Genomic DNA, 18297 nt, shown 5'->3' on the forward strand with positions numbered 1-18297 from the left:
AAGACTATATCAAATTTTTGAAGTATCTGAAAGTTGAGACTTTTGAAAACTTCCACTTGATATTTGTAATTCCAAAATAACAAAATGAAATTGAGCACTTTAGGAGATAATTAGAATAACCGAGAAAGATTGAAAGAATGAAATTGTGAGTTGTGTGAAAAAATGATTCAAAATGCATGTATTTATAGCAAAAAAATTGAATTAAATTTTTTTCCTAAAAAAATTATCAGCCAAAGCTGATTTTGGCCGTTGGGCCAATGATTATAGCCGTTACAGTGGCCAACAGTCCAAAATCCAGTTGGACTGTTGGGATAGTTAATTTTTTAAAAAAAATTAATGGGGTCAGTCTGATGCACCAGTGGACCTGATCCGTTTTATAACTAGACCGATCCACTGGACTCCTTGAACCAGATGACCCATCACCAGAACCCAACTCCAAACCCCCCAAACCTACCGATTCCGGGTCAGACTGGTTCGGATAACATTTTTGACTGGTCTAACCGGGCTGATTCGACTTGACTCGGCTCAATTAACAGGTTCAGATCAGAGACTGAGTTACAATGGGAGTTTCCCGGAGATAATGAGCCAAGCAAAGTTATTTAATTTTAGAAAAGGACAAAAATACATTAGGAAAGAATGGGTAACTTGCAATAGCAAGTCAATTTTATTAATTTTACCTAATGATTGTAAAATATTTTATACAATGTGTACACAAAATTTAAGCTTTAAAATTAATCCCTTGAGATATTTTGATGTGTATATGAACGGTGCGAATTATGCATGACAAAAAACTGTTGACAGCGGGTAGTCATAAGCTAGGGAATAATGATGATGGTCGAGTACAATCATGCTATTTACAACTAACTATGGGCAATATGAAACGTACAACAACCAACTTTTCAGCTTGTAGGTAGTCATAATATATAAGCAGCTTCCCCTTGCTTTCCTCTTCATCAGCTCCAACAAAATAGTATATCAGTTGGTTGTTTCCACCTATTGGATCATGGACATGTCCAAATTTTCAAACCAAAATGGAAATTTGCTTCTTCCACAGGACAACTTTCAGTCAGCAAAAGGTGCAAGTACTACTCCACTACTAGTTAGAACAAGATTCATGGCTGGATGAGTAGTTTAAGGGTGCGTTTGATACTTTGGAAAGTGCTTTTTTTAAAGAATAAGTGACTTTCTTATTTAGTTTTATTGTTTGATATATAAATAAAAAGAATTTTATTCCAAAATTATATTTACTATCTAGGGAAATATTATGGGGTAGGGATAGAGGGTGGGCGTGGGGATCATAGGGATGACTAATGTGTTACACCACTCAGGGAACTTGTTTTCTTTAGATTTCAAGAAGCTTTTTTTCTTAAAAAAAAAAAAGGAACATCTTCAAAATATTTTTGATCAATCAAACATGTAAAAATTAATTTCCTCCCTACCAAACACACCCTAAGAAGTGTTACAGTTGATGGCAGCCCGGAGCTACATGGACAAAATCGAAAAGATATGGTTAATTTTTTAATGCAAAATATATATCAATTATCAAGTCTTGACAGAGATGAAAGCAGGAGAAAAAAAGATAATAAAAATATGCAAAAGACATATATTTATGTTATACTTAATTACTTTACACATAAATGAGTTGAGTACATTTATATATATTGGAATCTTGGATTAATTCACAAATACTTCCTCGTCCAAAAATATTCGTCCCAAATTGAGATGACACATTAATTAAGAAAAATAATTAATAACATGATTAATTTAACATAGTACCCCTATTAAATGATGTTTACATTTTAATTTGAAGTAAAAGTAATTAATGCAAAGGATAAAACATGAAAAAAAATTATTTCTTCTTGATTAATAAAAAAGGACAAGTAAAACGAGAAATTAAATTAGAAAATTTGAGACGGATAATTTGGGACGGAGGGAGTAGTAAATACATTAAAGATTAAAAGTTAAATTTTAGCTGGATAATGATACAATTCTTAAGTGGGACACTAGAAATATCAAATTCCATTGATAGAAATTTCTAATTCTATCACTGATAAAAATTTAGTGCTTAAAACTTTAAAGATTAAAATCAATAAATTTAAATCCTAAATTCGCATATTTTATTTGACTACCTATAACTTTTTGTTGATCAATTCGTCTTGCATATGCACTAATTAACAAACGCTCCCACATCTCGTACGTAAAAGGAGGGAAGGAAACACTAAAAAAGTAACCAAGATATGATGCCTATATAACTATGGACTTGAATAATATGGTTCCAGAAAAAGCAAAACTTTTTGAATTTAATGGCATAATTTTTTTGGAAAAAGACATAGACACTAGAGAAGAAGAAACACTAATTGCATACATACATGAGAAGGAAATTCGTCCACATCGATAAAGTAAGGAATGCTTACTCAGTACACTGAGCAAGCAAGCCAGCAGTGAATACTGAACTACTGATACACTCGTACAGTACTCATGACATGCATGTGTAATTTGCACACACGTACATATTTTATCACTTAATTAGCCGGTTATTTACTATCTATACTCCTCTCAATTAATCATTTAGTCGTAATAATAAGTTACTATTTTGAAAAGATAACTAAGGGGAGAACTACGGGATCCACCATATTTTGGTAGCCTTCATAGTACTTTAGCCTTCTATGCCGTTAAATTATTTTTTGCCAATAAAAATTATCCAGTGATGTATAACATTAAAAAAAAAAACTTAAGAAAAATGATTTTTTTCAACAGCACTATTGAAATTCGTGGAAAACACATACATGAGGTAACATTCAAAATTTGAGAAAGTTTGAAGTTGACTTGAACTGGTTTGGATCAATATTGGCAGTTCAAATTAAGTTAGAAAAATTTCTTACGACTCATATATTTCATATACAGGATTACACACAGAAGATACATACACATCTCATCTTCTTCCATATTCATCGTCTACTTCAAATTTGACTCAAGAGTTCAACTCAAACCACCTCAAGCAATATGGAAGTTTGATGCCATTATAAATGATGCTCAAAAGCACACAACAATTGAGAATAAGTCGACTTGGGCTAGTTTTAAAGGTGTGATCTCTTTAATAACTTAAAACTTTTAAGATGGGGTAATCATACACTCAATATAACATCGAATTAGCCAGCAAAGTTCATGTGTTCGAGTCCCACAATCTATTACTAAAAGAATTTCTACAACAAATCGGTTCTCTGTAATATCTTAAACTAGATTTTTAACTGAAATGACCATACACCGGATGAAAATTACCAAGTACTGGTAACTGGATATCGTACTTTATACCCCTAAACATCCATCTACTTCTATATCAACTCTAGCATCCCTTATTCATATACGTATTTACATCATGATCCTAGCTGCAATCCCAACAACATAAATAGATCGATCTACCAACTTTATATATCATGATACTCAGTTGGTATCTTATGAGGTGTATGGTGAACATATATTATGTCAAAATATCCAACCGAACCACACATAAAGCCAAAGTCGAGACCTGAAAGTTTAAATCTGTTGCCTTGCCCTTGGAGTTAGTAATTCCAATGACTCTTACCAATATCATTACCTCAATAAGTTCAAGAATATATAATACCATGAGCAACAAGCTCAATATCATTACTTCCAAAGATGCATGCCTAGTACTATTTCGCTCTGTTCGATAATTTGCTATATCAATAAATTATTAATCACGTACCAAGACCCTAGCTAGACCTATCTTCTGTTTCTTCTTAATCATGGATCTAAAACCCAAGCTTGTTCCCTAATACATATAATTTAACAAGGTAAAATTCTATGATTGCAAAGGATGCTTATTTGTTGATCTGATACACTTATATATGGTAGTATATCATATAATTTTGCCTAATTAAGCAAAGGTAATCATAAGTTATAAAAAGGTACTTTGGACTTTAGCTAGAAAACTTTTAATCAACTGATAATTAGACTTTAGTTAGAAAACTTTTAATCAACTGATAATTAAATGAAACCCTAAATTGATCACTAGAAGGTGAGATTTGATTGTAATACCTTCATTTCTCATGATAATCTATTGAAGATCTATGTTACGAATAACAAAACATATGAAAATAAACCACAGTATAATTAATTAAGAGATTAATACAATCAAACAGATCCATAAAGATTCACCCAACACCACACACCTAGTCCCTAGAAAGTAGAAACTCAAAAGAAAGCAACCACTATACTACTAGTAATCAAAATCTAAATACAACAAAACCCACCTGCAGCTAGCTAGCGGTTCACAAATCCTTGTTCTTTCTCTTCCTTGACCAAGTAATTTTTGTATCCAACAAGAAGATCTAGTAGGTAGCTAGGCAGGTTGTATATAATTAAGTAAAAAGTGATGACTTTGCTTGAAATAGCAAAGAGATCGGACCAAGAAGCTTGATTCCCCCACAAAGGAAAAAAAGTGACTTTTAGCTAGAGTCGTTCATTCAAACGTCTCTTGCCAAATTAATACTATACTCTTGTGTACATGTTCATCAGTGTCATCATCATTATCCTCACGAACAAAAACATCATGTCCACCACCACGTTTTTTCTGACGAATATTATTGTTCTTCTTCCTTGAATAAGGTGGTGGTGGTAGTGAGAATAATGATGATGTCTTTTTGAAATAAGTATTAGGAAGTTGGTGGTGGGAACAATGATGACGGCGGTGAAAGAAGTAGTAAGGTTTTGTTCTTCTTGGTGGTGGTGATGATTCAGAAAACATGATGATTGCTTTTGGTTTTTGGGGTTGAAAGTTAGGGTGAGTAGGGAATATATAAGAAAAGAGGGTCAGAGAGATATATGATAATACTCTCCACCTTCTTATCAATGTTTTTCGTGCACTCTTTTTCTATTCTTACCTTTTACCTAAGCGAGCCTCTTACCATAAGGAGATAAAGTTTATTTAGTTGTATACGGCTTTAAGTCCAACTTATATTTAGCATATATGTTTGAGAGATAAACTTGAAAATTAATATAAATAGAGGTAAAAGTGTAAATGATCAGAGAGAGGTATTAAATGAGTAGACTGAGTCAAATTTGAGTTGATCAAAATAAGCTTAATTAATAAATAAGTGAGTATTAATTTATTCAAAAATTATTTAAGCTAAAATAACTTAAAATACATATTATAATTTAATCCGTTCAATTATTAATCTTTTTATTATTATTTTTAATAAATTTTAAGTAACTGATAAATTACTTTTTCTTTGTCATAGCCATATATATCGTAGCCATAAATAAATTTGGACTATACACCGATTCAAGTATTTTTGATGTAATAAAATCGATTCAAGTATTTTTGGTGTAATAAAATGAGTCAGACTAAATTAATATATGAATAAGTCAATAACCAATCAAAATATTTCATAAAGAAAAGAACCAATTAATCTTTAGACAAGTCTAGTAAGTTGTATTTCATGGGCTGATTTATTACCAATAATGCTCATCCTTTCTGCTTCCATCATATATCTATTATATAGAAGACCAGTGTAAGCAAGTGAAGGTCGTTCTGTCGTTTTTTGCGGGTTTTTTTTTTTTTTTTTTTAATTTCTTTTTTAATTTTAATTTATTTATCTTATTTTCTTAAAAAAGAAATATTTAAAAATTTTATAAAATTATTTTAAATTATAATAATTAACGACTTGCTTCCGTCACCTCTTTTTTATAATTTCTTATTAAACTTATTTATCTTATTTTTTAATAAATATGTATTTAAAAATTACATAAAGTTATTTTAAATTACAATAATTAACGCCTTAAAAATTTTTAAAAACATATAAAAACCTAATTGTCTCACAAAATTCTATCAGTACTACAACAATAATTATGATAGATGGAGTCGCATATATTATTTAAAATGACTTAAAAAGTATCATAAATCACAATAATTAATCACTTAAAATATTTAACAATATCTAAAAATTTTAATTTATTCTTCATATATTATCACACTTACATAAGACAGAGGGAGTAACATATATTATTTGAAAAAATAATTAGCAGCACGTACTATAAATCACAATAATTAACAACAAAAAATATGTAAAAACTACCCCCTCTATTTCAAAATAATTGAATTATTAGGATATTTTTTAATGTTCAAAATAATTGAATTGTTCATACATATTGAATTATTTTTTTTTAGTTTACCCTTCATTAATTGCATTTTCGATTGAGTTTTAGGAGACTTAATTTTCTTGAAAGTTTCTTACATAAATGTAATTTAGATTTACATTGACTATAATACTTTATACATTCATCTTCATATCAAATTTGAAAAACGAAATTTGAAAGAGAGTTAAGAGATTTTATGAATTTTAGTTTAGCCATGTTAAATTAACTAAGAATTATGTTGAAGTAATTTTTTTATAAAATAAATTTAGAGGAAAATGAAAATTTTAAATTTTTCTCTATATAAATTTTACTAAGATTTTACATTCAAAAATTTGTTGCCAATTAATATGTTTAGTCAGAGACATTTTTTGAATTTAGTAGTAGAAATAAATGTAATTTAAGTAGGTATTGAGGGTGATTAGCATGTTATTAATGTTATGGAGTTTGAAAAGGATAAAAATGAAAAAAAAAAATTATGTATTACTTTATTTTTTTTAAGAGTGTGTCATACTCAGTAATTATTTTGAAATAGAAGGAATATATACAAAAACAAATTGATTGCCTCTCTTAATTTCATTAGTGTTACATAATTGGGACAAAGAGAGGGACATTTATTATCAGAAAGTTATTTGGAAGTATTATAAATCACAATAACTAACAATTTAAAATATTTAAAAATCATACAAAAGTCATAAAATTATATAAAAAATTTAATTGATTCTCCAAATTTTATCAGTGTCACATAAATTGAAACGACGAGAGTGACGTATATTATATAAAATTATATAAAAAATTATATATCATTATAATCAACAATTTAAAAAAAATTAAAATCATATAAAAAATTTAGTTAAATCTTCAAATTTTATCGTCATCACGAAAATATAGCATATATTGAACCAATGCAAGCACAGGCCTTATATCTAATATTGTACAAATAATTTTTTTTATAATCTTTCTATGTAGTAGTCACTTTATCTTAACTAAATTAAGATAATAATACTAGTGATATAATTGATTTTTAAGTTGATTATTTTTAAATTTGAAAGATTACTGAGAAATAGGTCCATGCAGGTTGTCATAGAAAGAATATGATATATAATAATATATAATTTCTGTTTTAATTTATGTTTTTACTTTATCTTTGGGTCCGTTAAATTTCTAAAGTCCTTCTTTGGGTAAAAGAATTATTCGTAGAGTGACGTAATTAAACTTTACTGTTAAAGAATATGATGCAATGAATGGAGTTATTCTTTTCATAATAAATATTTTGATTTTGAGTTTTGAATATAATTTTTTGTTGTTAGAGTACATTTTTTAAATAAATCTCACATGATGTAAATTCGAATTAATCATCTCTCAATATTAATACTGAACATCGAATAAAAAATAAAAAAAATAATCATGCTATAAAATATAAATTAAGAACAAGAAAATATAAAGCAAGAACAAATAGAGAGAATAGAGAGTAATGATTTACAATGAAGAAACCTTCTATTTATAGAGGAAATTTACTTCTAATTTCTAACTAAAAGATAGATACCTTAAATCTTGATAGATATTAACTAAATCTTATCTATATTCTTGATAGACATTCACCGTAATGTAAATACATTCATAACACTCCCCCTTGATTATCTAATTGATAGATAATGTGTCTCGTTAAAACCTTACTAGAAAAAACCCAATGGAAAAAAAATCTAGTGAAGGAAAAAGAGTACACATCTCTAACAATACACATATATATTGTCTCATTAAAAACTTTACAAGAAAAATCTAGCGGGATAAAACCTCGTAAGGAAAAAAGAGTACAACGCGTATCAACTCCCCCTAATGAGAACATCCTTGAACTTTTGCATCTCAATCTTGTGCAGCATCTTCTTGAAAGTCACAATTGGAGAAGATTTGGTGAATAAATCAATCACATTGTCACTTAAACAAATCTGTTGCACGTTAATATCACCATTCTTTTGTAGCTCATGTATGTAGAAAAGCTTTGATGTCTGTGCTTCGTTTTATCTCCTTTTATGAATCCTCTCTTAAGATGTGTTATGCATGCTGCATTATTTCTGTATAAAATTGTGTGTCTATTGTCATATTTCAAACCATATTTTTCTTGAATGGAACGTATCATAGACCTCAATCATACACATTCTCGGCTAGCTTCATGAATAACTATTATCTCATCATGGTTCAATGAAGTGGCTAGGTAGACTGCTTTGTATATCTCTAAGATATGACAGTATCCCCACAAGTCAACATATTGCATGTTTGAAATCAAGATTTATGCGGGTTAAATGAGTATCCAAAATCAGCATGACCAATAAGATCGGGATTGAAATCTTACTAACAAATTAACTGAAAAGGCTATATCAGGCCTTGTAGTATTTGCAAGATACATGAGTGCACCAATTGCACTAAGATGTGGTACTTCATAACCAATTCAAATTGGTATATTTCTCATTTCAGCAAATAATCTATTGCTTTGAAAACACTCCAAGAGTTCTAATAAATTTTTAAGCTATTAGCTTATACAATATAAGAATTCTAAATAAGTTTCCCAAACTTTTCTATGCTTCAAACATTTCAAATCCTTAGAAAGGTTTTCATTTAAATTTTGTCAAGTGACAATTTCAACATTTCATGTGTGACATTTTCAAGTGTCTGAACTGCAAATTAAATAAGTTTGACACTTACCAAGATGCATCCTTTCATGTCACTTGATAAATGTTTCTACGTCAGCATACTTAAATAAATGTATAATTCAGATCCTCGTAATCTTTCACAATATTGCGCCAATATTGTATCAAAGATATCATCGATGATATATTATTTTGTATCGACTCACAATGTGACATAATATTTTGAGATCTCATTACTTCATTATTTCCAGGTACCTGAATCTCTCATAAGATTTCATGAATTGTTATGTCGTAAGCTCTTCAAGAGCACATTACCTTCTTATTATGATTGTTTGCTCTTTCTCCTTTTCAAAAATTATTTTATTTGGAACCGATTGGTCTACCACGCTTCATGCATGCATAGACTTTGTCCTTCATGGACACAAAATAGGAGCACTTGCAGCTTAAGTAGCTTAAATATGAGATGTTTTCGGCATTTGACTTGAATTATCTTTTGAATGAGGATCTGATGATAATTCTCAACATATTTCATAGTTGCTTATAATCTCTCTATTATGTTAGGAAAACTAACATATATACATCCTCCATTTTATTTGAGGAATCCATCTTTGTGCATCTTGGTATATTCTTTAATCGTATACCGCACATTGAAATTATTATATGAACAACGTTTCTGACTTAGAACCAACTTTGAGGGGGAATTAATAACCATAATCTATTGATCTAATGCATACAAGTGCTATTGGATGCAACATATCATATTTCAGATCAACACATGAAAAAAAATTAGCAATGGTTTAGCTATTTATCGAAGGTATTCAATGTCAAACCATCATCATCAAGATGAATTGTCTTGATTACACAATCTGAAAATTATGCTCTTAACTCAATTTTATTAAGCAGACAACTTTATGAATGTTAAAGTGCATGTTGACAATAAATGTACACGTGATTATCTTATATCGATGCATCTTAATAGATCACATGACAGATAAATGAGCCCTTGTTCACCTTTTATACTTTTCAGATTTAAAGGGATCCAATCCCAATGTTAAGTGGTCCAACCAACTTATCATGAGAATAAGCGATATAAACAATTCTTAAAGAATCTTTTATTTCTTCGATACATGTCTAATACTCAATATGCACATCTCTAAGATATCGCAATCGTTCATATAAATTTATGCACTTTTATATTAGCAAACTCCAAGTTTACCATGACATGTACCTTTTACTTTAGTAAATTTCAGATTTACTATTACATGAATAAATTTCAGAATTACTACTTTAGAAGTAGATTTTAAAATAACTGTTCTCAATTATTCAGCCTCTTTCGGAGGTGAGTTGTGATACCATCACAATCAAGTACACGTTTGCATTAATAAGCTTCTCATTCCCCAGGAATGGAATATAATCATGCCTTAAGCGTATCAAATTATGATAGCTACTACAAAAACAAATTGAGTCATACGTATGATTTATTGCTACCACATTCAATTCAAGGAATGAAACATATTTGATGGGACATGTTTCACCAAATACTCATTATTTTACCTTAGCCATCATGATATCATCAATATGCTGCATTGAGATTCAAACTTAACGTTTTATCCATCTAAAGGCGTCTTAGACATAAATCCATGGGACTTGAACCCTACATATTATCATCCCTTTTGATAATATTGTTCTTGAAGAATAAATTTAAAACATAAATGGTTGGTTCCAAACCAATTATTTTTCCTCAAATTCAACAATAATTATATTATTAGTAGCAAAAGACAGATAACAAAAGAAATTACTAATCTTAAAATTAACTTTAGATTTATAATCTTACCTTGTTTGATAGAGTCTCGTGCTGATAACGTGTTATAAAATATAAATTAAGAAAAAAAGATATAAAGCAAAAACAAGAATAAATAGAGAGAATAGAGAGTAATTCTTATTTCTTATTCTTGAGGATAATCCTTCTATTTATATAGGGGAAATTTACTCCTAGTTTCTGACTAAAAGACAAATACCTTAAATCCTGATACATATCAACGATCTTTATAGATCTTATCTATATTTTTTATAGACATTCACATAAATACATTCATGACAAATCAAATGTTTTCTTAAGTACAGTCATACGGATCACTAAAATTCACAATATCGTTGTATGAGTAACGGAAGAGAGGATTATTGCTGTAAGTTCTAAATATATTCCCGTTTCTCTTAAATAAATTTTTTCATTGTGATACATAAGCTATAAGTAGAGTCCTCATGATTTGATTTGAATCGATTTTCTTTCTTAATTAAAGTCAAATTAATTTAATGACTTTTCAATTATTAAAAAAATTCAAATCAATAATTTTTGTTGTCGTAATATCAAGAAGTGATCGAAAAATGATAATCAACACAAAAAAAATTTATGTGAAAACTTTCTCATTTTCATGAGTCAAAAATTATGACCGGCCTTAATAGAATTTTCTTAAAATTTTCACTAAAACTTGAATAAATTCTATGATTATAAATCAAGGGAGCCAATTAACTCTATCCTCTTTAATCTTTTGTAATTATAGTGACGCCATTAATTTCAAAATTCTAATCATACCTTTAAAGCTTTTACAAGTGGAGGAACAAACATCTAGTACAGATTTTCTATGAATATAAAACGTTACAATTTAAGCTTAAAGAATCAACTGAACAAATTAGAATCATAGCAATAATCTTCTCTGCGTGGAGTAACATATTATTTTTCACGTCGTTAGTTGATTTTGGCTCTCTTATAAAAATACTTTGAATCTTTTTATATACAGTGGAGTCTCTTATAATTCAGGTGCTCATCTTCAACAATATTAGTGTAATGCACTATATATGAGTACAAATGATCATTTTTTGTTCTTCAAATCCCACCAAAGCCCAAGCTATTCAAGAATCCAACCTTACATTTATCTTAATTTTCATTAACGCGTCAACTTTCACTTGATTTCTATAAAGCCCAAGCTATTCAATATTTGAATTTTGTTTTCATTGACTCATCAAATATATTAGCCGTAATTTCAGTTCTCTAAGAAATTCTTCTTGTACTTAAATTTTTCTTTGCATTTGATTATCAATTTTCTCCAGTCTATTGCAAAGGACTTGATTCTTTCACTTTTTACCGTGTAATTTTTTAATCGTTAACAGATATGTTAAGGAATCAGTTCCTCAATCATAAATATTATCGATCTTTATTTAAAATATATTTAGTAATTAATTCTTGTATCATATTTGCTATGTTTCTTAATCATCAAAATATTGTATGTAGCATAATTCTAAACTACACACAAATCAATTTAAATATCATCATTTAGTTCGAATTGATTTAACATTTGGATATTTAAGAAATCTAATGCTATTTCTCTTCTTCTTCTTTTTTTTTTTCGCAATTAGGAAAACATTATCCATTCTTTAAAAACTTATATCATTTGCTATCTTTTTAGCATGATGGCTGTAACTTTTCGGATTATAAGAAAAATATCTTGAGATCTGCAAGGTTTAATTAGGTGACTAAAGTTTATAAAACATATAAAAAAGTCTATTTAAATTTCTCATAGTTATTATTATTTTTATATAAATTGATTTTAATTCATGAATTCTTTAAGGAAATGTGCTTGAGGCCTGAAATCCATTAGTCTATTAGAGAAATGGTACAGTTAAACATTGATGAATGATTATATACGATATTTAAATGTTATTTATGAAAAAGGATATATTACATACATGAAATTCTAACAATTGTGCATATAATTTTTGGATTTGATTCTAGTTTCTCTTTGAATTATTTTAGTAAAATTCAACCAAATATTATTAAATTTTAAAAATTTAAAATCAAACCTAATCAAACCCAAAAGTGTTGATTTATAATTTAATCAATTTAAATCATTTTTAACGAAATCATGAACACCTCTAGTTATGACATAGTTGTTTCAGCTCGTCGAGTTGTCTCTATTTACTTTAATTGTTCCTTAAAATAATAATTTAACACTCCCTTCTTTCCTTTTAATTGTTCCCTCGCTTTTTGTGAGTGAATTTGAGTAAGTTTTAAAACTAAATTAGATTAGATTAATTTATTTTTTAAAAATTAAAATTTAAATATTTAAAAACTAAATGAGTACTATAAATTGCATTTTTTTTAAATTTAATTAAGAAGTATATTTTAAAATATTGGTAAAAGTTTATAACGTTTGACTCACGGAGGAAGTATTGTTAACTTTCAAATGGAGTAGTGCCAAAGCCCGAAATAATTCAAAGAAAATGACAAAAAATGTTGTTCCATGTCTGGGATTTGTTAAAAATAGTCTTTCAATATTAAAAATAACTAGTATAGGTATTCGTGTGATGCGCAGAATATTTTTTTATGCAAGTATCATTAAAAAAGTACTAACTTATTCATTAGAAATAATAAAATTGAAATTTTATAAATATCTATTGTGTCATGTTAACATATTTTAAATTACTTATTAAATATTAAAAATAATTGTTAGTAATAAAATTATAATTAATCGTTAATTATAATCACAATCACAATTACTTTTGACAGTTTGCTATGAGAGAATGAAATTAGTATTTTTACCGTACTCCATCGATGATTCCCAAAAATAATAAATATTAAACCATTATTATTTTGTATACTTTTAACCAATTAAGATATGTGATTGACATTTAGCTGCTTCTTTTTTTTTTTTTTGGGTCTAGGAACTCAAAATTAACAACTATTCACCAAATACTTGATTATTTCTAATTTCAAAACATGTTATTCCAAATTTTAAAATTTACCTCTCAATTAAAAAGCTAAACATGTACCATTGTCATATTACTCATTAAAAATTTTTAAAAAGAATTTTGTACCACTACCTCCGACCATCTACCCCTACCCTGACCTTGACCCACTCACACTACACACGCGAATTTTTAAATATTTTATCTCCTACCCAGCCCATCCCAATCTGCATTCATCATCCCGAATTGATTTCATTAATTTTAATATTTATTTCAATTTAAATATATCGATCATAAGATAATTATGTATTGTCTTTGAAAAAATAAGGATAAGAAAGAATAATAATCTTTTCAAATTATGATGTTTTGTTCGAAAATGTTAAATTATAGTATTACCTTAAAGAAGTCAAACTATTATATTATTATCTTATAAAGGTCCAACTATCGTTATTATCATATTCTTTCACCCACCCACCCGCCAACTGCGGCTTCCCCAACCCAATTCTCCCTATAATGTCATAAGCAGGTTTATAAAAATAAAGATGGCAATATTTTTATTTATTATAGTATACACTGTTTAAATTTATTAGGTTGTTAGTATTAATTTTTAATAGCTTATCATAATTTTTTCACCGTTTAAATTTATCTACCATATTTTATTTTAAATTACTGACTTTATATTACTAAACTTGTTATGACTGTTTATCTACTTACATTTTATAATTAGTAAATTTTATATTAAGCAAAATTACAACTAAAAATTTTGTCATGCATAACAGAAATGATAAGATAAGTATGCTGATTAAAACAAAAAAGACTCCGATATAATTTAATCTGTTAGAAGTACATATGGTTTAAAATTCAAGTTATACACATTCACCCTTATTGAAGATAGTTTTATTTCATATTCAAGTTCTTTAATTCATATTTATTAACTTTGTTCCTTAGATAAAAAATAATTTAATAATGCATATAAATTAGAAATATTAAAAAAAGACTGCAAAATATTACTTGTTGATACAATATAAACAACACGCAAAATTAATAAAAAAAATACACACAAATAAAAATTTGCAAGTAAATCATGTAAATAATAAGTCAGTTAATATATATAAATGTCTGCAAATATATTTTATAATTCCTCTTGAAAGAGATAAATATGTAAATGTGATAATATATATATAACATCATACACATACAAATATATTCACATTCTTTCTTTTCACAAATAATATAGTAAATCTCTTTTATGTATTTCGATTCTTCATTGTATTTATTCATTTCTCAAATATTCATATTGTATTATTTTAGATTTTTATGTACATCAAATTTGTGGGAAGTTCATCTTCCTTAGATACAACTATGACAAAAGAAAAATATAATATCAATCACAAATAATAATAAATAATTTTAAAAATTAAGTTGAAAATGAACAACATACCTTTATAGTTATTCATAGAAATTCGATGGTCATTACCTTTAATCTTTTTAATCAATACCTTTGTGAATGAAAAGATCACAAAAACATATTCACCTATATCAATTTTCTCATAATGAATTTTTGTCGAACTATCTCTTTAATATTCATAAATTATTAGCTCATCGAACTATTTCGGAACCATCCCTAGACTTTGTCAAAATAAATAAAATTTAAATTTAAACATAATTAATAATAAAATAGAAGAAGAAAACTTACACCAAGTCCCATTTTTGCTTACATCAAATCCCATTTCTATATTATCTCAAGTCTTATATCATTCTCATCAATCATTACTATATATATTGATATTGTTCCTGTAAAACAAAACATATTGAACTCATCAAAAGGACATAAAATCAATATAAGTAACGAATGATAATCAAATTATTGAATAGCAAGTAAATTATATATCTTTCATTCGATTTTTGCAATCAAATTAAGTACCGAATAAAAAAATGATTAAAATATAAATAAATATGGGTTAGTAATTTATTTTAGTGCATCTTCTTTTTTGAGTTTTTATTCTTTGTTTTGATTCGATTTCCTCTGCATAATGTGAAAATTTGTCAGCATATTACATTGCATGCTTACTTTTCAAAATGACAAGGAAAAAAGCATCGTTTTCATTCCAAACTATACAAGAAAAGTCGAAGCCACACCTAAACTATACTAGTGACTTATTACACACCTAAACTATAAAAAAGCGATACTATTTCCACCTTAGAAGGTGACGTGGCAGAGAAGGTGTATTCACCTTCCTAAGGTGCGTGAGAGAAGAATTTTTTTTTTAAAATAACAGCTTTCATACACGTGTCACTATTTTATTTGTCATTGTATCATTAAGTACTCCTAATATTCTTCTTAATATATACAACTAGATTAATTATTTTTGCAATTGAAAAAATGTTAATAATTTTTTATTTTTTTTTACAATTGAAAAAATGTTAATAAAATTAATTTTTTTATTTATTATTTTAATATGTGGGTCCCGCCTTTTTCAATTGCTTCTTCTCCAATAAAATCACCGTTAAAACACCACCATTAAATCACCATTTAAACGCCACCATTGACACCATCATCATCAAACTCAAATCTTCACCACAATAATTTTAAAAATCCAAATTTCATTATTGGAATCACAATACAACCATTAATATAACAAAAATCACAAACAACCACCGTAAAATTCAATATCCACTACTAAAATTGCCATCGAAATCACAATATGTGCAATTAAATCTTAGCTTTAAATCGTCAATAAAATTACCATCGAAATCACAATTGTCAATCCCCCTGTACATACCCCGAAATCATAGCACTCCATGTTACAACCTTCAGTTCGTCAAATCCTCCATTAATTGATGAATCTGAGAATACCCAAAGCCCAAAGCCTTCCAAGAAATCTATGGTGTGATTTGTTACACCACAGATTTCTGAGAATGCCACATCTTTCATCTCCAATCTATGGTGTGACTTTCAATTCGTCAAATCGTCCAATTTGAGAATACTCAGTTACCCACGCGTTTCAAGAAACCACATCTTTCACCTCCATTAACTCAAAAACCTTATTAGCATCTTCCAAACGCTTGCATTTTGGGCCTGCTGAAGGTGAAAAAGGCCCCAGTGACAATGAGTTTGGCTTTGATACAAGATTTGCATTGTTTGATTAAGTGAGTAAAAGAAGGAGGAGTTGTTGATGAAGAGAAAAAAGTGAAAAAGAAAGTGGATTTGAAGGGAAAGTGAAGTAGAGAATAAGTGAACAATTCAACAATTTCATATTTTTAATGGTGAGTTGTTGAATATTTTCTTCCATCGAAATTTTCTTGTTGAATTTGCTTGGTTATTTGAAGAGAAAGTGAAGCAGAGAAAAAGTGAAGAAGGAGGAGTTGTTGAATTAATGAAAAAATAAAATAAAATTAACATGTATCATTAGCACAGGGTGAGTGGAGCACACTCCACTCATTAAAATTGAGCATGGGTGTCGCGGGAAGGTAATAATATCAATTTTTTATAGTTTAGGTGTGTACTAGGTCACTAGTATAGTTTAATTATAGTTTCGACTTTACTTGTATAGTTTGAGATGAAAACGATATCTAAAGATTTAATAATGATAATATTCGTAGTGCAATGTGTCTTATATACCTGAAAAATATATCCAAACACATACCTTTAAAAATTCATTTGAATTTAGTATTCACATAAATTTCTTTGCTGGCTCATGATGCTCCTTATTTTAACGGTAGCGTGCATTTTCTTGTGCTCATCCACACGTATTACCCTTCAATTTGACAAAACCTGATTTTAGCAGATTTTTTTTGAATAGATTGAACAGTTTATAATATTTATTTTTTTTTGTTAATGATGATGAACTATATGCATTTATAGTAATGCGGTAGTTTTTGAATTACAGATAGATAAAGAGTTGGGATAACACTTTTAAATTTAAATTAAGTCATGATAATTATTGAGAATTGAGATAAAATTAAAACTCTAAAATTATTGAGTTAGTTATAATCATTAAAAATTTAAATTGTTATTTGTTTAAAATATCTTTTTAATTGAGGATTATTTGGGTTAAAAAGTTATTTGAAACTTGCTGAAAAGATTCTCTTTTTAAAGTTACTATATTTTTTAAACTTAAGATTTATTTTTAAAATTACTAAAGCTACTGCTTGCTGAAAGTTAAAAGTTTAAAACTTGCTAATATTTTTAAATTTAAAATTTTTATTATAAATTTTTTATTATAATATTATTAAATATTGTCTTAAAATTTGTCATGTGGCTATTTTAATAGCTTGCCACGTGACATTTTGTCTTGCTTTAATTTTGCTTTTATATATATATAGAGAGAGATTTTAAACAAGTTCATTTCATTTGTTAAAAATATATATTGTAAAGATACTTCACAAGCTCTAGTTAAATATTGTGCCTCATTTTATAGAAGTAAAACTCTTATATCTAGTTATCTACCTCAACTACTGTACTGATCCTCACCAGATTACAATGATTAATCCTTGTTGTCTTCTCTCAAAAAATATAATTAGAGTTTGGGTTCAGTTAAGTGAGGACGTTCTGACATAAATTTTGATACAGTAGTAGTAGTAGTGCAATTACAATAAATTAAGAAGCAGGAGAAACAGAGATCTAAGTCACAGACTAGCTACCAATAGTTGTAGTTCTGGTGGAGTGTTAATAAACTCCTTCATTCTTAACGAGTGATTTCAAGTTCTAGCCTAAAATATAGAGTCGTCTTTAGTATGGAGAAAATTTTCTCCT

At 27.9% G+C, this 18297-nt stretch overlaps 1 long non-coding RNA gene across 2 annotated transcripts; it reads right to left on the minus strand.

The window, feature by feature from the left end:
* Positions 1-330: 330 nt before the first annotated feature.
* On the minus strand, positions 331-5089 carry LOC124895940. Of its 2 annotated transcripts, none has more exons than XR_007052168.1 (2): positions 4272-5089; positions 331-993 (listed from the first exon to the last, which is right to left on the minus strand). It is a non-coding gene; the product is annotated as an uncharacterized LOC124895940 (long non-coding RNA). The 2 variants fall into 2 exon arrangements; XR_007052169.1 differs by lacking the exon at positions 331-993 and adding an exon at positions 1369-1482.
* Positions 5090-18297: the final 13208 nt, after the last annotated feature.

Source organism: Capsicum annuum, chromosome 2 (assembly GCF_002878395.1).
Source record: "Capsicum annuum cultivar UCD-10X-F1 chromosome 2, UCD10Xv1.1, whole genome shotgun sequence".
In the NCBI taxonomy this organism is placed as follows: domain Eukaryota; kingdom Viridiplantae; phylum Streptophyta; class Magnoliopsida; order Solanales; family Solanaceae; genus Capsicum; species Capsicum annuum.